This window comes from Salvia miltiorrhiza, chromosome 3 (assembly GCF_028751815.1).
Source record: "Salvia miltiorrhiza cultivar Shanhuang (shh) chromosome 3, IMPLAD_Smil_shh, whole genome shotgun sequence".
Lineage (NCBI taxonomy): Eukaryota > Viridiplantae > Streptophyta > Magnoliopsida > Lamiales > Lamiaceae > Salvia > Salvia miltiorrhiza.
Window position 1 is genome coordinate 27,304,793 of NC_080389.1, and position 13,832 is coordinate 27,318,624.

The window sequence follows — 13,832 nt, forward strand, 5'->3', positions numbered from 1 at the left end:
GAAGATCAGTCCGAGGAGGAATATTCAACTGATACTTGACTTTAGTATCAGTCCATTGCGCGCATTAAGTAATCAGTCTTCAACTGATTCTTCAACTGATACTTCAGTTGGTATCTGCAGTCTTCAGTCTTCTGTCCTTCGTTCTTCAGTCTTCAGTCTTCAGTCTTTAACACCGCAAGCTAAATTAGAAACGAACTCTAACACTTGAGTTCAAAACAATTCTAGTCTTTTACAATTAAGTCCTATGAATTTTGGTATCATCAAAACAATGATTAGGATATTCCACAAGGTTCCTAACAATTTCCCCCTTTTTGATGATGCCAAAACCACACAGCAGTTCTAGACAGCGAAAAGACTGAACTCACAGTACAAGTTCTAAAACTGGGGTGAAAATAGTTCCCCCTTAACAATAGAACCTAAAAACTTGTACTTAGAGTTAAGAACGAAACAGTTCTAAAACAGAACAAGGAGAAGACAGAGAAACATAATCAGAGCCTGGACAAAGAGTCATTGTCTTCAGGTTGAGATCAAAAAGAAGTTCTTTTCATTAATAAAAGACTGATAACTCATCAGTCGAGGTACAGAGCAAGACTTACATTGGAGTAAAAAGAAAAACAAAAACAACATGGGAAACCCATGGACTCCAGCAGTCTGCTTGGCTGCGCCTTGAACTTCTTGATCTTCATCTTCTGTCTTCGTGTCTTCATGTTCCTAAGCTTGTTCCACTCTCACTTGTGTTCCGTTGATTTGAGGTCTTTACTGGAACGTCATCCTTACAACTTCTGGTGATCCTTTGCTGTCCCATCATCAGTCAAGAGTTAGAGGACAGGAGTAACCTTAGGGAAAGTTTCTCTCTGACTTCCGACTTTCCTCCTTTTTGGCAACATCAAAAAGAGAGCTGACAATGGAGGCTATGATCAAATGAGACTTCAACTCCGATTCCCAAGTATTCGTGGGAGAGCTTGGAAATGGAGAATTGATCCCGAGATGCAGAAGGAAGAGGACGCCAGTGGAGAGGTGGAGAGATGAGAAGCGATGGAGACGGAGAGATGAAGAAGAGCAGGGTGAAGGAAAGGAAAGTATGCATAGCATGTTAAAGATAAACATGAGATGCAGCTATGCATATAATCCAGGGGGCGAATAGACAGACGAGAAGAGAAGAATTATAAGAGTGCGAGAAGTGGGGAGACGAAGTGAAGGAAATGCATGGCGAGGCTTTGATGAAAGAATTATATCAAAACACGCCTCGTCATACATAGGGAAAGGAGGAGGTGAAGATGAAAAATCAAATCAGTGGTAGTCGTGAGGACTAGCACTGTCGATATTGCGCCGGATGGCAGTGAGCTCCTGCTCATTGCTGTTGCACCACATCGAAGCTTCACCAAAAGGCGAGAGGCTTTCCTGAGATCCAGGTGAAGTCTGTCTTCTTCAGACAGGTACTTCAAGCCGATGTGCCGGGCATGAGGATGGAAGACACTCGCTTCGCTGGATACAAGTGAGGGTAGAGCAAACTTTGACGTCGGAGAGACGTTGAGATCCAGTGGAAGGGTCCGGTGAAGACCAGGTATGTGAGCGTCATTCTTCCACTCCATGACTTTGCAGTCATAGATTTCTCCTGTAGTCGGAACAAATTTTCTCTGCAACTTTGGAATGATTGAAAATTTTTCTCACAGTGAAGGCTGTGGAGAGTTGTTAGTTGATGCAGAAAAATCGTGAAGACAACATGGTATAAATAGACAAGATGTGAACCATGTGAGAAGATGAAAAGGTTTTTCGAAAATTGTGCCTAAAAATGTATTTGAAGAAAAATTCACGTCCGCCGTCACTGCGAGGGACTGAGACTTCAAAAAGTTGAGAGACATCATTGCATTCTGTCATGTCAATGAGGTTCTCAAGAAATTTTATTGCAGAGGCAAAAGGTTGGAAATTTTTTTGGTAAAGATCAGGACAAGTTCAATCAAAACAGATTTTGCCTTTTAAAACTCTTGTCCTTCTCGAATATTCCATTTTCCAACAATCAGTTAAAGTTTTTGAAAGAAACTGATCAGTTAGAGAAAGATTTTGAACTGAAACTCAAAACTCTGAACTAAAATAACTGATTTTAAAAAGTAAGCATTTAAACTACTTACTGATCAACTGAACATTGTAGTCAGTTGATACCACTTGATCCTGGTTGATTCATCAGGATGACTTCTTCTTCAGATGAGCGTTCAGACTTCATTGCTTTCCACGTCGTAGAATCAGCAGTTAGTTGACCACCAGTCAGCATGACTGTTTGAGAAAGTCTTCAAACACAGCATCACTCTTCAGGGTTGATGAGGCCGATCTTTCCACATAGATCAATGAACCTCTCTTCTGGAAGAGCCTTGGTCAGCAGGTCCGCTCTCTGAACAGCAGTGGGAATCCATTCGACATAGATATTCTTCTTTTCGACATGATCATGGATGAAGTGATGTCGAATAGCAATATGCTTAACTCTGGAGCTGTCGCAATAGATAGGAACTTCCTTTTCGTCGATCCCATAGTCCTTTAATTGATGGACTAACCACAGGATTTGTGAGCTGCAGCTTCCGGCAGCAACATATTCAGCTTCTGTTGTAGAGGTGGCGACTGAAGTCTGCTTCTTTGAAAACCATGAGATGAGCTTGTTGCCTAGGAATTGACATGTTCCGGAGGTTGATTTACGATCAAGATTGCATCCACCGAAGTCTGAGTCTGAATACCCGGTGAGCTTGATGTCGTCGTCTGCTGGATACCACAATCCTAAATTAGGTGTGCCTTTAAGATATCTTAGAATCCGCTTTGCTGCATCCAAATGAGCTTCCTTTGGATCTGATTGATATCTTGCACATACCCCGACTGCAAATGCGATGTCTGGTCTGCTCGCAGTCAAATACAGCAAAGATCCAATGATTTCTCTGTACTTCGTCGAAGAGACAGATTTTCCTTCTGATCCTGGATCAACTTTCCAGTTTGTGTTCATTGGGATCTTGACTGACTTCATGTGCTGAATACCGAACTTGGCTATCAGTTCCTTGGCAAACTTGGACTGACTGATCAGTATTCATTCGTTGGTCTGCTAGACTTGCAATCCGAGAAAGAAATTCATTTCTCCTATCATGGACATTTGGAACTTGTTGGTCATGATGTCAACAAACTTTTTGCACATGCGTTCGGATTTGGATCCGAAAATTATGTCATCGACATAAATCTGAACAAGCAAGAGATCTTCTCCTTCTTTGAGAGTGAACAGAGTTCTGTGCACAGATCATTTCTTGAAACCTTGTTCAACAAGATACTCCGAGAGAGTATCATACCACGCTCTTGGTGCTTGCTTCAATTCATAGAGCGCTTTCTTCAGCTTGTACACCTTTTCTGGTCCAGCAACCTCAAACCCTGGAGGTTGTCCCACATAGACTTCATTTGTGAGCACTCCATTGAGAAATGCACACTTGACATCCATTTGGTGTACCTTGAAACCTTTGTGAACTGCGAAGGCTAAGAAGAGTCTGATTGCTTCCAATCTGGCAACTGGGGCGAACGACTCATCGTAGTCGATTCCTTCTTCTTGACTGTATCCTTTAGCTACAAGCCTTGCTTTGTTTCTCACAACGTTTCCTTCTTCGTCTTCCTTGTTCTTGAAAATCCATTTCAAGCAATTACCTTTGCATCATCTGGTCGATCCACAAGTTCCCAAACTGAATTTCGGTTGAATTCATTTAGTTCTTCTAGCATTGCGATGACCCAATGAGTAGACTTCAGAGCTTCTTCAATATCCTTGGGCTCTGTAGATGATAAGAAACAGCTGAAATTCTTATATTCGTTGATGCAGTTCTGGTTGATATCGAAGACGAGGTTGCTCATTGATCTCCGAGCCTTGACGCCATCTGATGGTTCTCCAATGATGTTCTCCTTTGAGTGGAGTTCAAACCATCTTCGATACTTCTTGATCTCTTCTGGAGATCGTGGGGCTTCTTCGGTCAAAATGGTTCTAAGGTGTTGAGCACCTTCTGGAGCAGGGGAGAGTTGAGCTGGAGCTGCTTCTGCACGTTCAACTTGATCTTCAGCAATTGGAGTTCCCCTTTGTCTGATGCCATCTGCATTGGCTCCAGTCTGAACTTCAGACCTTTGGCTGATCTTTTGATACTGAAGCATCTCAGTATCTTCATCTTTGCCTGGTCCCCACACCAAGACAGTACAGGGCTCGGTGTTGTGAATTTCAGCTTTGGAACCTTCAGTGTTCTGGACACACTTTTCAGCTTCTTGTTCCCTGAAATCATCTGTAGACTCATCAAAGATCACATGAGGTGTTTCTTCAACACAAAGAGTTTGAGAATTAAACACTCGATAGGCTTTGCTTGAACGTTCAGTTCCAGAGTATCCAAGGAAGACACCTGGATCAGCCTTGCTATCGAAGGTGTTTAACCTCTTCTTTTCATTGTTGTGGATGAAACACTAAGAACCGAAAGCATGAAAGTAGGCAATCGAAGGCTTTCTGTTCTTCCATAGCTCGTATGGAGTTTTTCCATGTCTCTGAGTTAGGAAGGAGCGATTCTGCGTGTAGCATGCGTTGTTGACTGCTTCGGCCCAAAACTTCAAGGGGAGTTTTGATTCGGCTAGCATCGTCCTTGCTGCTTCCTTCAAAGACCGGTTTCTTCTTTCTGCAACTCCGTTCTGCTGTGGAGTTCTTGCTGCAGAAGTTTGATGACTGATTCCTTGTTCATCACAATACTCACGAATGACAGTATTGAGGAACTCAGTCCCACGATCTGATATGATGCTGATGATGTTGACTTCCTTTTCAACGCTCAGTCTTCTCAGCAGCTTTGGCAGTTCCTCCAGCGTCTCTTTCTTCTTGAAGAGAAAGATAACCCAAGTATATCGTGAATAATCATCCACAACTACTAAGGTGTACTTCCTACCATTGTAGCTTCTTGGAGTGATCGGGCCAAACAGATCCATGTGAAGTAGATGCAGAATTCTTTCAGAGGAGTGTCCTGACTTTGACTTGAATGACATCCGCGTCTGCTTTCCTCTTTGGCATGCTTCACATTCTTGCTTCTTCTGGAACACAATAGAAGGAAGACCTTCTACCAGTTGATGTTTAGCAAGTTTGTTGATCGTCTTGAAGTTGAGATGGTTGAGTCTCTTGTGCCACAGCCAGTTGAGCTCCGAGCTGCTTTTGCTGATGAGGCATGTTTCTGGTGGGCTGTCTTCCCATGAAACGACGTAGAGACTCCCTTGTCTGAATCCTTTCAGAACCACCTTCTTTTGATTGTTTCTAACAGTGAATTCATCTTTCTTAATTTTCACTGTGAAACCGCTGTCACAAAATTGACTCACAGACAACAGATTATATTTAAGACCAGAAACAAAGCTAACATTACTGATATTGGCGTTACCCATGTTGAGCACACCGTAGCCTTTTGTTTCTCCGATTGAGTTGTCTCCGAATGCAACTTTAGATCCAGCTTTCTCAACATACTGAGACAGATATTCTTTGTAGCCCGTCATGTGCTTCGAGCAGCCACTAGCCAGATACCACGTTCTGATTGAAGCTTTAACATCTTCATTCTTTTTGTGTTTCCTGACATTGACCTGCAAGGAAGAGTAGCTTCAGGCACCCAATCAAGCTTTGGGTCCTTCGATGTGAGCTCGAGTTCCCTTTGGAACCCATATCTGCTTCAGAATTGGTCTGGCTGATCTTTTGCGCTTTGTTGATTGTCTGATTGACGTTGTTGGCGCTTCAGTTGGCACACGAGCATTCTTCTGTTGAGAAATTCCTTTGAAGGCCTCACTCTTGTAGCAATTTTGTCTGATGAGTGGTTGAGGTCTTCTTTGCTCGGCGAAGTATCTTCCTTGAGATACTTGAGTCTTTGCAGACTTATGGAGACTTGTCTGACGTCCAGTTGCTGGTTGTCGTGGATGTCGCTTGGCTCGACTGGACAGCATTGTTTGGTCTCCATGGATGTTGTTCCTTCTGAAATTGAACTGATGTCAGTCTCTGACTGACGTGACCTTTCTTTTCCCTGAATTGGTGAGGAAGATTCTTCTTGATTCCTGATGTTCCTTTCCCGATCTTTGACTGAAATCTGCTTTCCAGTCTTCTCAGTAGGGTGATCTGGTTGGGGGCCTCCTTTGCTCGTCTATAGCTCCGTGGAGGTGGAACATTTGATCATGCCATCAGTCTGTGTTTGCGAACTTCATCCATATCATGATCTCTTGATTTTTCTGATGTTGTGATTTCAGAAGGATCGTCCTTTGAAATGATCATGATTTTCTTTCCTTTGTCAGCTGCAACCTTTCCTCCAATGCTTTTAACAAGGCCTTTCGATGGAAATTTGCTCATCATGGGAGACTGCATCATGCAGCTCTTGACTGTTTCTTCCAGCTTGTGATTGAGCCTCTTGATTTCATGAGATGAGATTTTCCTCCACTCGTCTGTTCTCCATGATTAGCTGATCAAGACAAGTTTCATCCAGAAAGTAGATGATTGTCTGATTCTTAGCTCGTTCATCATTGATCTCCTTGTCCATTTTCTGATTCTGCTTGAGGAGATCTTCGAACATTTTCCTCAACTGACAGTGATCAGTCATGAGCTGATCAAACTCGTCAGTTTCATCGGATGAGCTATCTCCAGATTCTGAGTGGTCTCCTGAAAGCATTAGGAAGTTATCAGTATAAGGAGTTTTTGAGTGAGAGATTACCTCTGAGCCATTCATTCCATTGTCGTAGCTGTTGTCAGCCACGCTTTCTGATTCATTGGCCATCAGGGCTCGGCTCTCATCGTCTGAGTTGGAACTGTCGAAGTCGGATGATTCTGATGTGTCTTTGGAAGAATCAGCATCGTCAGCAACCATCGCTTTCTTCTTCGAAAAGCTGCAATCTTTCTTAGCTCTCAGTTCTCTGCGCTTAACTTGAGTCAGATCAGGGCATTCATGTCGAAAGTGCCATTTCTTTCTACATCCAAACCATTCCTTGTCTTTGATGTCGTAAGCGGCTGACTTCCTTTCTCCGCTTCGATCTGTGGAATGTCTGGAGTTGCTTTCTCTTTCCTTTTATCTGTAGTGCTGCTTGTGGAACCTTCTGTACTTCCGGAACTTGGACTCCATCTTGTTGAATCTTTCAGTCAACAAAGCATATTGACTGAAGAAGTCCTCAGGGTTGAGTTCCGTTGGTTCCTTGATATGCTTCTTGCCTTATCTTGTTGAGGCATTCAGTGCAACTCCTCTTGAGGTTGACGAACCATCTTCGTCTGATCCTCCAGCCTTCTTGTTTACAAGATTTCTCAGAAGGTCGAACTCATTTGCCATGAGATCGGAGAAAAGCTTGTTTGTCGGGAGCTGACTGAATCCTGGCTTATGTTGATGAGCGACAGAGTAGATCTGCCATTCTCCACGTGGCAGTGCTCGAAGAATCTTCAGGTTGATTTCTCTTTGAGTGTATTTGTCTTTGGAAATGGATTGAACTTCATTCAAAATTTGGTTGAATCTAAGTTCCATTTCCTCGACAGATTCATTCTTGAGCATGAGGAAGGAGTCAAATTTCTGGCAAGCTATGGATAGCTTATTCTCCTTGATTTCCTCGGAACCTACGCACATTCTTTCCAGTATGTCCCACATCTCCTTTGCAGTTCCGCACTTGATGATCTTCATGACATGCTTGTTGGGAACAGTGCCGGAGATGATGCTTTTGGCGAGGTTGTCTAGCTCATCTTGCTTCCTTTCTTCGGTGGTGAAGTCTGCTTTTTGCTTGGGCTGGACCTCATCGTAAGGATCTTGTTGTGGATCAACAGGAACCCTTTTGACGGTTTCGGTGATGGTGATCGGTCCGCTGGTGATGACTTCCCACATTCGGCAATGTTGGGCGGTGAGGAAGCTTTCAAGCCGAAACTTCCATATGTCGTATTTTTCAATACTAAACATAGGTAGAGAAGATAATCTGTTGTGGTTAGTCTCCATAAAAAAATAGATAACAGCAGATAGAACAGATATCAAGCACAAAAAGAAAGAGTGAACTTTGAGAAAAATGATATAGTTCAATTAGAACCTAGTCATATACAGGTAGTTCTTGCGAGGGTCTCAAATAGGTGTATGGGGGGGGGAATACACCTATAGGCTATTTTTAATCAATCCTCAATCAGAGGGATCTCAGTCAGAGATCAAAACGAAACTTTGTATGCAAACGAAGACGCTTGTTTTACTGAAAACAGTTTTAACCAAACAGGGTTGGCGACTGATACTGAAAGCTCTTCAGTAAAGAGTTATCAGTTAAGTTGCTGGAACTTAACTGATGCAAGTAAGGGCTTCAGTCGAGTTTGCTAAAACAGAGATGATAACACTCTTCTTGACTATCAGAAGATAGATCAGTCAGACTGATATCATACGCAGCGGAAATTAAACTTAGTTTCGTAATAGCCTCGGTGGAGCACGTTGTTGGTTATTAGGTTGCTCTTTGCCGTTAATCAGTATTCAGTTTATCAATTGAAATAACACACGTAGGAATGTAAAACTGAAAGCTGTAAACAACACAGAGACTTTTACGTGGTTCGGAAAAACCCTTTCCTACATCCACGGTTGGTTGATCAGACCAACAATCCACTCCGCAAGTGCTTAACAGGTGCACTGCAAACCAAACTGTGTGCTTGCCGGGTGCACACAACCATACACTGAAGAAAACCCTTCTTCAGTACCCACGCTTCACTCGCGTCGGATTTCTCTTGCTTAACACAACCCATGCTAAGACTCTCAGAGACAGAAAACCCTTCTGACCTCCGAATCACTCAAAACACTCTTATGGGGGGGAGGTTTGAACGAGTGCCAACTATACTTACAAAGAACAAGTTTTCTTTGAAGCAAGTTTGACCTTTGGCTTTTGGGTGAATAGAGTTTTGCCAAAGGTCTAAGAGAATGTATGTAATCAGTAGTGACTGATTTTGGCTTTGGAATTCTCTTCTTCGATTCAAGCTTTGGAGAGTTTAAGCTTAAGGTTGAGTAGCAATTTCGGCAGAGCTTCAGCTTATGTTGTTGAATCGGTGAAGGTTGAAGTGATCCTCGAGCGCTATTTGTAGGAGAACTCTTGAATAGATCCGTTGGCGTAAATCATCCTCAAGATTTCTTCCGTTGGAGAGCAATTCGAATTTGGGCTGAGGCTTCAATCTTCGAGGGTCCTTGTCTGGGTGGAAACGGCTCTCTTTGTTGGACAGGAGATGTGATATCTCTGAAAAGTAACCACCACATAGGAATGACCTCTGCAGAGATAAGATCCTGAGATCTCTGCATTTAATGCGGCTGTACTTTATGAGTACGTGGCTTCCTCTGAACGTTGGAAGATCAGTCCGAGGAGGAATATTCAACTGATACTTGACTTTAGTATCAGTCCATTGCGCGCATTAAGTATCAGTCTTCAACTGATACTTCAGTTGGTATCTGCAGTCTTCAGTCTTCAGTCCTTCGTTCTTCAGTCTTCAGTCTTCAGTCTTTAACACCGCAAGGTAAACTAGAAACGAACTCTAACACTTGAGTTCAAAACAATTCTAGTCTATTACAATTAAGTCCTATGAATTTTGGTATCATCAAAACAAGGATTAGGATATTCCACAAGGTTCCCAACAGAGTGAAATAAAACCTTCTTTAATGCTGCGTTGGTTGTCTTTGTCTGTCTGCACGAGTTTAAAGACAGTGAGAATATGCTTGAATAAAACTTGAAGAGTAAAAGAGCTGCGGAAAGAGAAAGGAAAGAAGGGAATTAATGTTTACCGATCCAATGATTGATTCTGAGTTGGTGGGTGGGGAACAGTGTAAAAATTGGTTTTTATACGAGGGTTAAAAGTTGGCGTGGAGGTTTGTAGATGCCAAAATTGTTTGTATAAAAAAATGCAAGTTGAGCAGATTGACGTGGCTCCTTCTTGTTTAAACGGTAGCATTCTTGGAGAGAAAGGAATCAATTTTGAATTTTACAATTGAATTATACAAACTCACATACACATTGAAATTGATTGGGCTAATATGAGTTCCACCATTTGGGCTTGAAAGCCCCATAAAAACAAATAAGTCAATATATATAACAAATAAATGATGGATAAATGGTTAAACAAACGAAAGGAAAATATATATATATATATATATATATATATATAGGGGCGCGTTCCAGTGAGACCCCCTATTTTTCGTGTAACATGAGGACAATGAATAAGACATATAATACTAATGAACAAAACGTATATCTAATGAACAAGATGTATATACTGATGAAAAGCAAAATTTAAAAAATTGGTAATGAATAAGATATATATACTGATGAACAAGACAGTATATGCTGATGAAGAATGCAGTATATACTGATAAATAACAAAATTTAAAATATTTTGTTCTCCCCAGGATTCGAACCCTGCGAAAAAAAATTCTCCTTGAAATACAATAATAGCCATAGGATTGATAAAATAAACGCACCAGATCGTGCCTCATGTTACACGAAAATTAGGGGGTCTCATTAGAGCGGCCCCCTATATATATATATATATATATATATATATATATATATATGGGAGGGCTAAAATAAGAACGCTTCTTAAAATATAAATTAGGAACCATTTTCAGCCCTTAGATCATCAAGATCTACGGTTGATTCATCACCTTGTTGAATAAATTCATGGTCCTGAGTTCGAATCCCAAAGGTAGCAAAAATATATTTTTCGCAATTCATACATTTATACAGTTAATTCATGCATGTTATACATAAAATTCATGCATTTTTATTGGTTCGTAATTCTTAAAATAAGGATGGTTTATAATATATATAGAGATATATATATATATATATATATATATATATATATTATATGACTTAGTAATAGTTAATGATTGTTGATCAATCAAAATAATATTATTGATCTTCAATTCAGGACTTTTCTTTGAAATAATATAATTATTAATTAAATATCGGACGTGTATCAATAGGGGTGAGCAGCGAGTCGGACCCAGACCGATCCACCAGGTTTGATGGACCGGAATTTTTTAAAGGTTGGACCGATCCGGACCGAATTTTCAGTGAGGACCGGCCCAGGACCGGACCGAACCCGACCATCGGGTCCAGTTCGGTCCGGGTCTGACCCACCAATTTTTTTTATTTCTATTTAATTTCCAGATTTAAAATTAAAGAGCTTGCAATCAATTAGCATATATACAAAGAGCTACTCTGTATACATTCGGTGCTCATTAATTTGTATGCATTAATAGTTGCAGAAACCACACATGATTGGCATATAGGTGTTGGTTGGAAGGCATCAGGTTGCATTTCGTGCTATATTTCATATTTTAGACTTTTAGTACCATCATATTTATTATTTATATATTAAATACCATAATTAAATGCATAAATAAATAAATAAAATACTCGTTCATAACTTGGAAATCAACACCACACAGTCTATATACATTCAAATCGTGATTTATTTCAGAATTCATTCTACACTGTTAGATTATAAATTTAGAATTTAGATGAAAATTAATGTATTTGTTAATATTAATATAAATATATATAATAAATTATATTTTATAAAATGTATGGGTCGGTACGGGTTCGGCGGGTTCGAGCGGGTTCAGACCCAGACCGACCCGAAAACTTTTCGGTCCTAAAAAATAGACCCGGACCTGACCGTTTATGCATATTGGGTCGGTCCGGTCCGGACCAAACCCGTCGGTCCGGGTCGGTTTAGCGGGTTCGGTTTGGGTTTGCTCAGCCCTATGTATCAATGGTATACTAATTAAAGGTTTTCTATATTTCTTATGGGAATATCAGGATATCACATGGACTCGGCAACCAGGACAGTTTGACAAAATTATCGGGTAACATAACTTCTCATCGGGGCATCAGTGTCGTGGTGAAACTCATGCTGGATTGAGAATATGATAAGTCATGGACTTATTTCTTCTTCAGATGGGATTGGTCCGATTGAGAATGATGAGTCATGGACTTATTTTTTCTATCGCATGCGCCAGTGCTTAGGTCAGCCTAATGATAGGTTGATAGTGTCTGATCAATATAGGAGCATCGTAGACGCAGCAGAGAATATATATCTGAATATCCTGCATGTGTTCTGTTTTTACCACATGTAGAAGAATCTTGTGCACTATGGGAAGTTGGGGAACATAGGTAGGCTAGGTCGAAGTGCCTTGTGCGATGTACCAACTTCATGACCTTGAATGCAACAAACACTCTAAATAGTTGATTATTGTGGGCTCGTCGTTTACCGACTTGCTCATTGCTCAAGTGTTATCGAAGTATCGTTGAGAAATGGTTTGATGAACAATTAGCCAATGCTGCTGCAAGGTCACATCAGTTGACTGAAGAGGCCGCATTAAAGCTGCAAGTGGATGTGGAAGTCGGGCACCACTTGATTGTCCGTAGGACGACCACGCATATGTTTACAGTCGACCAAGAAAATACATCGTACGTGGTCGATCTTGAGAATTTGACATGTAAATGTCATGAGTTTCAATTGGATGAGATCCATTGTCATGAGTTATTTGATTTGACATAAGTTTTTTACCTTCTTACCTTTGTTTTAATGTATATGTGGACTATCTTTTATTTAGACGTGTTGGTTTACAAGTGACTGACTTTGTTGGCCAATATTTCCATCAATATACTTTGATGCGTATTGATTTATGCCTAATTGTTCTTATTTTGGGGGTTTGATTGTGCTAAGTATAAGTTAATTATTCTGGAAATTGGTGCGTTTATGAGTCTGTTTGATGCTTTGTAGGAGATTTTGATATAATAGGAGGAAGAATGCTTTGTTCGAGTTATTGGATCAGAAATTGGTTATTTGGGTTCAAAGTGGTGCCCAGCGCTGACGGCGCATACTCTGCTGCCTCGCCAGAGCTGACAGAGCTGAAGTTCTTTCGCCAGAGTGGATTTCCAGTGCCAGAGCAGACCAAACTCGACAGAGCTGAATTCCATTCGCCAAAGTAGATCTCCATAGTCAGAGCTGACCAAATTCGCCAAAGTAGATCTCCATAGTCAGAGCTGACCAAATTCGCCAGAGTAGATATCCATAGCCAGAGCTTATCAGAGCTGGCAATCACTCACCTATATTTCCAGAGCTACCTATGTTTCCAGAGCTGCCTATGTTTCCAGAGCTGGCAATTACTCACGAGACTACCAGCACTGCTCCAGTGCTGGCAATCATTTGCCAGCGCTGCCAAGACTTGCCGAACAAGTTATCCTTCGCTGCAATCTCCTGTGCGCATACGATTCTATTTTAGGCCGAGATTCGCTGGTCATTCTTTTTTCCTTTAGGGTTGTTCGGTGGTCTATAAAAGGGCTTAGTTGTTCATGTAATAATCACTTCTTTTCCGCCTTCCGGAATAATCAATCTTCCGCTCAGGCAACCAAAACACTTTAGGGTTTTCTCGTTTTCTTAGTTCTTTGAGTTTTTCGAGATTTTGTTCTAGTTAGCTTTCATCTTCGTTTTGCTTTAGTTTTCCATTTCGAAGTTGTAATCAAGTGACAGTAATTTCATCCTCGCGACGTTTTATGGTATTTCGTATTTACTTTAATTTCTTTGCATCGTTATGAATTATGTTACGCTTTCAATTTGCAGTTTCCTTTATGTTAAATTAGATTAGAAGTTTTTATTTACAAGTATTTAAATTGTTAGCGTAGTAGTTTTAATTCTTAGTAGCCTTTACATTATCGTTTAATTCTGCCTAGGGTTAATGGTTTATTTTCGCATGCGTATTTATGTTTTGTTCTTTTCTGCCTAGTTAATTCTAAGTCTAGTTTTAAGTTGAGTTTTTCATTACAAGCGTTAGTTTAATTAGCATAAT